Genomic DNA, 12897 nt, shown 5'->3' with positions numbered 1-12897 from the left:
GCTTCTTTATTTTTATAATATTTTAAAAAAGATTAATTTATATATAAAAAATACTATTATTTTAAATATTAATTATATTAAAATTAACCCTTTTTAATATTATTATAACCTTTATAATTTATTTTATTTAAAGTTTAACCGTTATAATATATAGGATTCCCTTTTAATTTTATATATTGGAAAATTTTATTATTATAGGTAGGTTAAATTTTAAAAGTTAAATATAATGTTATAAATCTCTTTAATTTTATAATAGGTATTTAATAAAATTAAAGCTTAAAAAAGGGAAGAATTTCCTTTAAAGTATATATAAAAAGGGTATATAATATATATAAAATATATATACTTTAAAAGCTTTAAAATACTATAATATAATAATTACTCCTTTTTCTTTAATTAAGTTATCCTTAACCTAATATATAATTAATTTATTAATTAAATATAAAATAAAAAGTTTAATTATATAAGTATATAATATAAAGTATTATAATAAATATATTAATATAATTTATTTATATAAAGCTTTATTATAATAAAAGTATATAAATATTAAGTTTATATTTATATTATAAATTATATATACTATATATTACCTTTATAGTAAAATTTATATATATATTCCTATTAATTATTTATTAACTCTTTTTTTTCTTTTTTTCTTTTTTCTTTAATTGCTGTTAATTTTAAAAATTAATTTTAGCTAAAAACTATTATATCGCTTCTATTTTTACTTCGTTTTCCTTTCTTTTTTTATTATATTTATATTATTATTACTATTATTTAAATTATATCTTTTAAAGGTAAAAAGGGAAAAGGTAAAGCTTTAACTTTAAAAAGCAATTATATTACTTATAGCGGTAAAGGTAAAGCGCTACTATTATTACCGCTATTTAAATATAATAAAGATACGGATAAAGAGTATATTAATAATAAAACGCCTATATTATTATTGCTAATATTATTAATATTACCTACTCCTTTAATATTATTAATACTACTATTAAGCAGTAATAATAATAATAATAATAACGGAAAGGGCAGTTTAGGTTAGGATTATAGCAGATCTATTAACCTTTTACTTAATAATTATTTAAACTATAGGGGTAATTTAAATATTAAAAGTAAAAACCCCTTAAAAAAATATAAATAATCTATAAGGATAAAAAATTAATATTATAATAAATATATTAACCTTATAGCTATACTATTTATACTAATATATTATAGTTATATTAGATATATTAAATATATATATTAATTTAACTTTAATTTTCCGTTTAAATTTAATTATTTATTTAATAAATCTAGCTCTTTTAATTATTATAAATATATTAAAGCATATTAAATATATAAGCTTATTAATATTTTTATACCTAACGCATCTCCCACTTGACCTGGCCACCCAATTGACCTGGCCACCCCCCTAGCCTATACAAATAACGTCGGTGCGCTAATCACGTGATAATTTAATAACTCTATGAATACTAATCATATAAAATAATGAGATATACCATTAGATTCGTAATAAAAAGAGCTATTTAACGGTACCCTTTACTAACTTTTACGACTTATATTCGCGGAGTTATTAAGCAATACGCTAAAGTAAGCGCTAAATTAATCCTTGCTTAACGCCCCTTTAGCGTATCGCCTAATATCTCGCTTAATAAATTTTGTAAAAAATAGTAGAAAATACCTCTGGATTCCCCTTTAAGTAACGGATTTAACGGTACTAATTATTAAATTGTACGATCAGTATCCGTAAAGTTATTAAAGATTGAAATAATGGGGTTTTATATAGGTTATTGGGGTGGCCAGGTCAATTGGGTGGCCAGGTCAAGTGGGAGATGCGTTATATTATATATAAATCGTTATTTATTTAAATTTAACTTTTATTTATAATAGCTTTTAAAATTATCTGCTTTATTAAACTCCTTAAATAGAATTAATAAATATTTATACTTAAAATAACTATTAATAATATTTAAACTATTAATAATAATAAAGTAAAACTTTAATCTAGCTTATTTAAATTTTATATTAATATTATAGCTATTTAATATTGCTTTATTAAATTATATTTATACCTTCTTTTAATTTATTAAAATTATTTTAATATAATTAATAATTAAATTAATAAAAAGGTATAAAGCTATTTTATACCTATTTTAAACTTATTATATAATATAATAATATTATACTTATATTTAAATAAAAATATTTGCTTAATTATAATTATATTATTATTAAATAATAATTTATTATTTATAATATAATTATATTTATCCTAATTAATATTATAAATAACTTTACTTTATACTTTCTTTATATATATTTTTAATTTAAATAAAATATAACTTAATATTAAAGCTACTTTTAAACAATTTTTTTATATATATATTTATAAAATCCTAGTTTAACTATATAATATACCTTTATTTTATTATTTATAATAAAAGTAAAAACTTTTATAATTAAATAATATAATAATATTTAATAGAATAATATTTATAATTAAATAAAGCTTTATAATATTATTAATTTTAATAATTATTAAATTTAACTTTATTTTATATATAGCTTAATAATAAAATATAATAATTTTTTAACTTTAAAGATAAAGGTTTAATTTCTTTTATATTAAAATAATTAGTTTAAAATTTTTAAAATCCTATTAAATTTATTTTATATCCTATATTAATAATATTAAATATGGTTTTAATTTATACCTAATTTACTATTTTTTAATTTTCTTCTTTTATTTTTAACTTTAACATTTTTTAAAATTTTTAACTACCTTTAATATTAAAATATTAAATTATAATACTTATTAATTATATTTAAAAGGCCAGCTTTTCTATTTAATCTTATAATATTAATTATTATTATATATCATTTTATTTATTATATTTTTAACCTTTTATTCTTTTAAATTATCTTTAAGGTTTAATATAAATAAACTATATTTATATTTAATAGTTTAAAGCTTAATTAATTAAATTAAAAAAATAAAATAAAAATAAGTATATTATAATAAAAAATTAATATAATATACCTATAAATTAACTTTATTTATAATTTTAAAAAGTCCTATATATTTAAATATTAACTTTTTATAATAAAACCTTATATTTTTTATTAATAATATAATTAAATTTTTAACTTTAAAGGTTATTAGTTTATATTTATTATTATAATATTTTATATATTATTTTAATATAATTTATTATTACTTTATTATTTCGTTTTTAATTATTTTTAATTTATTAAATTATCCTTATATAGTTAAAACTTTCTTTAATATAAAGTTATCTTTAATAAATAATTTAAATTTAAAAATATAACTATATAAAGCTTTAAAAGGTAACTTTTTAATTATTAAATTAATTATTAAATTTATAATAAAAAAGGCTTATAGAAAAAGTTAAAGCTAATTAATTTATTCTTTATTAATAAAATATTATAAATAACCTTTAATTATTTAATTTATTTACTTTATTTAACTATTAATTTTAAAGTAAAATATAATTAAAAAGTATTATTTTATTTTAAAGTAATAATAAAGGTTAAATTAAAATTAGCTTATAAAAATAATACCTTTATTTAAAACTATACCTTATAGGTTATTATATAGGCATTTAATTTTATTATAAAAAAGGATAATTAATTTTATTAAAGTAATAATAATATTAATTAAAAATAAATATATAAGCTTAATAAATCTATTAATAATAATTAATATAAAGTTAATTAATTTTCCTTTATAAAAGGTTTTAAATAAACCTATAATAAAGTTTATAAAAAGTTTTTATATAAGTTAATTAAAAATTAATAAAGTATTTAGTTTATTATATTCTTAATAATATTTTGCCTTTATCTTAAAGCAGATTATATAGGATTTTATATATTTTTAAATATTGTTTTATATATTTTTTTAAAAAAATTTACAACGTAGGAGTTTTAAAGTGTTACGGGTAGGTTAAATCTTAAAGGTTAAGTATAATATTATAAATCTCTTCAGTCTTATAGTAGGTATTTAATAAGACTAAAGCTTAAAGAAGGGAAGAATCTTCTTTAAAGCGTATATAGGAAAGGTACGTAATATATATAAAGTATATATACTTTAGGGGCCTTAGGATATTATAATATAATAACTATTCTTTTTTCTTTAATTAGGTTATTTTTAATCTGGTGTATAATTAATTTATTAATTAAGTATGAAATAAAAAGTCTAATTGTATAAGTATATAGTATAAAATGTTATAGTAAACGTATTAGTATGGTTTATTTATATAGAGCGTTATTATTATAAAGGTATATAGGTATAAAGCTTATGTTTAAGGTATATAAATATAAAGCTTATGTTTATTTTATGAATTGTATATGTTATATATTGCCTTTGCGGCAGAATTTATATATATATTCCTATTAATTATTTATTAACTTTTTTTCTTTTTTTTTCTTTTTTTTTTAACTATTATTAATTTTAAAAATTAGTTTTAGCTAATAACTATTATATTGCTTCCGTTTTTACTTCGTTTTCCTTTTTTTTTTATTATATTTGTATTATTATTATTATTGTTTAAATTATACCTTTTAAGGGCAAAAAGGGTAAGGGTAAAGCTTAAGTTCCAAAGAGTAACTATGTTATTTATAGCGGTAAGGGTAAAGCGTTATTATTATTATTGCTATTTAAATACGATAAAGATGTAGATAAGAAGTATGTTGATAATGAAGTACCTGCGCTGTTACCGCTAGTACTATTAGTATTACCTGCTCCCCTAATATTATTAGCATTACTATTAGGTGGCGATAATAATAATAATAACTATGGAAAGGGCGGTTTAGGCTAAAGCTGCGGTAGATCTGCTGGCCCTTTGTTTAATAATTATTTAAGCTATGGGGGTAATTTGGATATTAAGGGCAGAAACCCCCGAAAGAAACGTAAGCAGTCCGTAAAGATGAAGAATTGGCGCTATAATAAATGTGTAGATCTTATAGCTATATTATTAATGTTAATATATTGTGGGTATATTGGGTATATTAAGTATATGTATTAATTTAATTTTAATTTACCTTTAAAATTTGGTTATTTATTTAATAAATCTAGTTCTATTAATTGTTATAAATATATTAAAGTATATTAAACGTATAAGCTTATTAGTATTTTTATACCTATATTATATATAAATTGTTGTTTATTTAAATTTAGCTTTTATTTATAGCAGCTTTTAAAATTATCCGCTTTATTGAACTTTTTAAATGGAATTAGTAGGCTTTTATGCCTAAAATAACTATTAATAACACTTAAGCTATTAATAATAATAAAATGGAACTTTAGTCTAGCTTATTTAAGTTTTGTATTAATATTGTAGCTGTTTAATATTGCTTTATTAAATTATATTTATACTTTTTTTCGATTTATTAAAATCGTTTTAATATAATTGGTAATTAGGCTAATAAAAAGGTATAAAGCTATTTTATACCTATTTTAAACTTATTATATGTTATAATAATATTATATTTATATTTAAATAAAAGTATTTATTTAATTATAATTATATTATTGTTAAGTAATAATCTGTTATTTATAGTATGATTATATCTATTCCGGTTAACGTTATAAGTAACTTTACTTTATATTCTTTTTATATGTATTTCTAATTTAAGTAGAATATAGCTTAGTGTTAAAGCTATTTCCGAATAATTTCTTTATATATATATATCTATAAAATCCTAGTTCGACTATATAATATACCTTTGTTTTATTATTTATAATAAAAGTAAAAACTTTTATAATTAAGCAGTATAATAATGCTTAATAGGGCAAGGTTTATAATTAGATAGAGCTTTACAATATTATTAATTTTAATAATTATTAGATTTAACCCTATTTTATATATAGTTTAATAGTAAAGCGTAGTAGTTTTTTAACTTTAAGGGTAAAGGTTTAATTTCTTTTATATTAAAATAGTTGGTTTTTGTTTTTTTATAATTAGTTTAGGGTTTTTAAAATCTTATTAGGCTTATTTTATATTTTATATTAATAATATTAAATATAGTTTTAATTTATACTTAATTTATTATTTTTAATTTTTTTCTTTTGTTTTTAACTTTATTGTTTTTTAAAATCTTTAATTACTTTTAATGTTAAAATGTTAGATTATAATATTTATTAATTATATTTAAAAGGCCAGCCTTTTTATTTAACTTTATAGTATTAATTTCTATTATATATTATTTTATTTATTATATCTTTAACCTTTTACTTTTTTAAATTATCTTTAAGGTTTGGTATAAGTAGATTATATTTATATTTAATAATTTAAGGCTTAATTAATTAAATTAGGGAAACGAGGTGAAAATAAGTGTATTATAATAGGAAATTAATATAATATGCTTATAAACTAACTTTATTTATAATTCTGAAAGGTTTTATATATTTAGGTGTTAACTTTTTATAATAAAACTTTATATTTTTTATTAATAATGCAATTAAGTTTCTAACCTTAAAGGTTATTAGTTTATATTTATTATTATAATATTTTGTATATTATTTTAATATAATTTATTATTGTTTTACTATTTTGTTTTTAATTATTTTTAATTTATTAAGTTGTCCTTATATAGTTGGAACTCCCTTTAATGTGAAGTTATTTTTAATAAATAATTTGAATTTAGGAATGTAGCTATATAGAGCTTTAAAAGGAAACTTTTTAATTATTAAATTAACTATTAAATTTATAGTAAAAAAAGCTTATAGAAAAAGTTAAGGCTAATTAATTTATTTCTTATTAATAAAATATTGTAAATAACCTTTAATTATTTAGTTTATTTACTTTGTTTAATTATTAATCTTAAGGTAAAACGTAATTGAAAAGTATTGTTTTATTTTAAAGTAGTAATAAAGGTTAAATTAAAATTAACTTATAAAAATAATACCTTTATTTAAAATTATACTCTATAAACTGTTATATAAGTACTTAATTTTATTATAAAAAAGAATAGTTAATTTTATTAAAGTAATAATAATATTAATTAGAAATAGATATATAAGCTTAATAAATCTATCTATAATAATTAATATAAAGTTAATTAGTTTTTTTTTATAAAAGGTTTTAGGTAAACCTATAATAAAGTTTATAAAAAGTTCCTATATAGGTTAATTAAAAATTGGTAAGGTATCCAATTTATTATATTCCTAATAATATTTTACCTTTATCCCAAAGTAAATTATATAAGATTTTATATACTTTTAAAAATTATTTTATATATCTTTTTAAAAAAATTTATAATATAAAAGTTTTAAAGTATAAGTTTAACTAAAGTAGTTAATAATAGGTTAATTATAATATAATTTAATAAGCTAAAAATAAAAGAACTTTTTAAAGGGAATATAAACCTTTTCCTTATAATAAATTAAATCTTTTCTTACCAATTATTAAAGGTCCATAACCTTTTTAACTTTAAATCGGTATAGAATTATTTAATATTTAAGATCTTTCTATTAAACCTTTAAAATCAAATTACCTAAATCCTTAAATAGCTCCAGGTTTTTATTTTTTTTAATACTTATAACTATTTATATTTATTTATATATAATTACCTATATAAGAATAATCCATTTAATAGGTATATATATAATATATAATTTATTAATTAATATTTTAAAGTATAGATTAAGAACTTTAAATTGCTATATTATAGCAATCTTCCTTTCTAATATAGGAAGGATATTTATATTAACGGGTAAAATAGCTATAAAATTAAAACGGTATAAAGGTAAATCAGCTCTATTTTTCTTACCTACTCTATATTTAATAATAAAGTTAAAAGGAGCTAAATATATATATTAATAAATTTGTTTTCCATTTAACTTCGGGGTCCTTATAAATGCTTAAAAATTACTATAATTAATTAATACCTTAATTAATAGGTAGCTTTTTTAAAGGTAATACTACTAATGCTTAAAGTAATTTATTATTATAAGCATTTTTTAATTAGAAGTATTATATTATATTTCCTATTTAGAAAACTTATAAAAATAAAATATAATTAGTTTAAATATACTTTAATTATCCTATTAGGATAGGTTACCTATAAATATTACCTTAAAAGAATTAGTTTTTAATAATATTTACTTTTTAAAGCTAAAATATATAAAGAGAATGGCCTCCTTAAAAGCAGCTTAAAGATTTTTAAATGTTTTTATTATAGTTATATCTAATAAAATTTAACCCTTTTTTATTCTAAATATACCTTTCTTTAAATAATGCATTAATGGTAATGTAATCTAGGAAAACCTGTTTATAAAGTAGTAATAGAAGTTATAAAACCTTAAAAATTGTTACAATTTTTTATAAAAATTTAGAATAAGCTATTAATTAATTATATTAATTTTTAAAGGATTTATTTTAATATTTTAATTAAAGATAATATAGCTTAAGAATTTAATCTTTTCCTAATAGAATTAATATTTAAAGGGTTTAATATAAAAGTCCACTTTTTATAATCTTTTAATAATAGCTTAAATATATTTTATATATAATTCCTTATTTATAAAAAATATAAAGATATTATTTAAATAAACAATATAAAAAATATTTAAAATATTGTTAAATACCTTTTATATATAATTTTAAAAGGTGGTAGGAATGTTTAACAGACTTATAGGTATAATTAAAAATTCATAATGGCTATAATAAGTATAAAAGGTTATTTTCCACTTATTTCCCTTTTAAATATAAATATAGTAATAGGCATCCTTTAGGTTAACTTTTATAAATATCTTTACTTAAAAGATTTTATCCAATAGCTTTAAAATAAGGGGTAAAATATAGCAATTTTTATATAAAATATAGTTAAATCCCCTATAGTCCATATATAAGTATAAGCCTCCATCTTTTTTAAGAATAAAAAGGATAGGTACTTTAGCTAAACTAATTAATTTTCTAATTTTTTTAGCCTTTAACATCTTATTTAACTACCTTTATAGCTCTTTAAATTTATCCTATATTAAAAGGTATATAAAATAATAGGGAACTATAGCGTTTTTTTTAAATTTAATAGCTAAATTATATTTTTTTAAATAGGGAAGTATACTAGCTTTATTTATATTAAAGAAATTAGTAAGGTTATAAAACTCCTATAGAATACTATTAAATTTTATATAAAATGTATATAATTTTAACTCTTTTAGTTAAATTAATTCTAATAATTAAATAATTGCTTAATAGTATAGTTTATTTTTATAAACTTTTATAAACTAATATAGGATAAATATTTTAAAATAGTAAGCCTTAAGTTTGAAAAATTAGCAATTTATACTTAAATCTAATATAATTCCTTAGTCCTTTAAGATAATTTGGGATAATAAAATAGGACTACCTTTTAAACAATAATTATAATTAATAGCTATATATATATATTTAAACTTATAAATAATACCACAATTGTTAATTAATTCACAGGTAACCCAATAAACCCTATATAATAAAAAACTACCGCTTATAGCATATTATAATAAAAGGGTTTAAAAAGGAACCTTTTCCAGCTTATAATAAAGTATAAAAGTAAAGCTAATATAATTACATTCAACATAAAAATCTAAGTTAACGTAAATTTATAAAGGTGGTTTCTTTAAGCTAAATATATAAATTATATAAAAGGTATAAAAATAACGTATAATAAGTATATATAAGGGTAAATTTAACCTAATGCCTTTTATTAACTTAAAAGGTATTAAGCCTCCGGTTCATTTCCTAATTACTTATTATATTTCGAAAAATTATAGCATTTTAATAAAAGGGAAATATAAAAATAGTATAATAATTATTATTCATTTTTAGCCTTATCCCACTTTTTATTTATTTAAACTTCTTAAATGGTTTATTTTTATACTATATAGCCTATATAGTTAATATTCCGGTCTTATTTAGGTTAAATACAATTTAAAGCAATATAGCTTGGTTAACTACAATTAAAATAAACTACTTTTTTACAGTTTCTTTAATTCGGTTTATTTCTATTATTACTTTACAAATAATTCGAAGGAGCTTTAAAAAAGGGTTAACTTCCTAAAATAAAGTTATTAAATTAGCAGTTTTCCTAATAGTTAAAACTTTAAGGATATTAATAATAACTATTACTGTTATTTCCTTAATAGCTATAACTATTATTATTACCTTAATAGTTATTATTATTACTATTACCTTTATAACTATTAATATAGCCATAATTAAAGCTGCCATTATAACTATTATTATTATATCCTTTATATCTATTTTTACAATTATTATTAATAGCTTAACCATTACTTTAACCTTAACTTACATTTATAAGTAATTTATTATTAATCTAAGTATTTTTTAATTTAAGCCTTTTTTTTTTATAATTAACCCATTAATCCTTACTTATTAATTCTTAACGTTATTATACTATATTAATTATCTTAATTCTAATCTTTAGTAAAGGGTTATAAAAATTTATTAATTCCTTTTATAAAGGTCTACCTAGTTTTTAATAATATAATAAAGCTCTTTCACCTTTACTTCGTTTTAAGTTTTAACTTTTAATATTAGCTAAGTATTGGTTAAAAAGTCTTAGGTTTTAATTAGTATATTATATAGCCCTTTTAAATTATATATTAATATTAACCTATAAAAAGGATAATTAATATAGTAAAGTTTTAATTTAATTTAGGAATATATCTTAATTAAACTTTATTTACTTCCTTTTTATATATTTAAACCTTTTTTTTATAACTTAATATACATTTTTATAATCCTTATTTATCTTATTATATATATAAAGAATTTTAAGGGTATTAATTTTAAACTTATAATTAGTCCTATAAAATATAGTTTTTAATTTTTCCACCCATTTTAACCATTTTAAATAGGTAAACTCTATATTAAAGGAGTTATAATTAAACTTAAAAAGCTAGCTTAAATTAATTTCCTTAAAGGAATAATATTTATAATAATATATATAATTTAAATATAATTAATATATATAATTACTTTAACTATACTTTATATTAAAGCTAAATAATAAAGGGTTATTATTATTAGGATTACTTTTTCTTCAATCCCAATAGTATTATTGATTATTAAAGGTCTATAAATTATTAAAGTTAAAATGATACCCTAATTTATTTAAACTTAATATTCTTAAATTTTTTCCTTTTTTACTTAAATATAATTTAAAAGGGGTATAGGTTACCTTTAAACTTTAAGCAACCTTCTTTCCTTTAAAAAGTTATTTTTCTAACTTTACAATTTTAATTAAAAGTTAAGCATTTATTTATTATAATAATTAAATATTAGCTTTATTTATTAAATTAGAATTATTGGGAAATTTTAATAGTTAATCTTAGGTTTATTGTTTTTTTAAAGATAAATTATACTAGCTTTATCCTTAAGCTATTATTAAAAACTTTCTTTAGTTTAAATTTCTTAAAAAAACGCTAGCTCTAATTATTTATTTATATATAGGTATATTGTAACTAATAATATTATAGGTAACCTTAAAGAGAAGCTTTAGAATTATTACGGGTAGGTTAAATCTTAAAGGTTAAGTATAATATTATAAATCTCTTTAATCTTATAATAGGTATTTAATAAAACTAAAGCTTAAAGAAGGGAAGAATCTCCTTTAAAGTATATATAGGAAGGGTATATAATATATATAAAGTATATATATTCTAAAAGCCTTAAAATACTATAGTATAATATAAAGTATAAATTTAATTAAAGTAATTAATAATAAATTAATTATAATATAATTTAATAAGTTAAAAATAAAGGAACTTTTTAAAAGGAATATAAACCCTTTCTTTATAATAAATTAGATTTTTTTTTATTAACTATTAAAGGTTTATAGCCTTTTTAGCTTTAAGTTAATATAGAATTGCCTAATATTTAAAATCTTTCCGTTAAACCTTTAGGATTAAATTATTTAAGTTTTTAAATAGCTCCAGGTTTTTATTCTTTTTAATACCTATAGCTATTTATATTTATTTATATATAATTACCTATATAAAAATAGTTCGTTTAATAGGTATATATATAATATATAATTTACCGGTTAATATTTTAAAGTATAAATTAAAAACTTTAAATTATTATATTATAATAATCTTCCTTTTTAATATAGGAAGGATATTTATATTAATAAGCAAAATAGCTATAAAATTAAAGCAATATAAAGGTAAATTAGCCCTATTTTTCTTACCTGCTTTATATTTAATAATAAAGTTAAAAAGAGCTAAATATATATATTAATAAGCTTACTTCCTATTTAACTTTAGGGTTTTTATAAATATTTAAAGATTATTATAGTTAATTAATATTTTAATTAATAAGGAACTTCTTTAAAGGTAATATTATTAATGCTTAAAATAATTTATTATTATAAATATTTTTTAATTAAAAATATTATATTATATTTCCTATTTAGAAAATTTATAGGAATAAAATATAATTAATTTAAATATACCTTAATTATTTTATTAAAATAGGTTATTTATAAATATTACTTTAAAAAAATTAATCTTTAATAATATTTACTTTTTAAGGTTAAAATATATAAAAAGAATAACCTTCCTAAATATAGCTTAAAAATCTTTAAATACCTTTATTATAATTATATTTAATAAGATTTAATCCTTTTTTATTTTAAATATACCTTTCTTTAAATAATATATTAATAGTAATATAATTTAAAAAAACCTATTTATAAAGTAATAATAAAAGTTATAAAACCTTAAAAATTATTATAATTTTTTATAAAAATTTAAAATAGGTTATTAATTAATTATATTAATCTTTAAAGGATTTATTTTAATACTTTAATTAAAAATAATATAGCTTAAAAATTTAATCTTTTTTTAATAAAATT

The sequence above is a fragment of the Xylaria bambusicola genome (assembly GCF_022495145.1).
Source record: "Xylaria bambusicola strain CBS 139988 unplaced genomic scaffold F5B22scaffold_66, whole genome shotgun sequence".
In the NCBI taxonomy this organism is placed as follows: Eukaryota; Fungi; Ascomycota; class Sordariomycetes; order Xylariales; family Xylariaceae; genus Xylaria; species Xylaria bambusicola.
The sequence above is the reverse complement of the archived record's forward strand: the minus strand, read 5'-3'. Positions refer to the sequence as shown.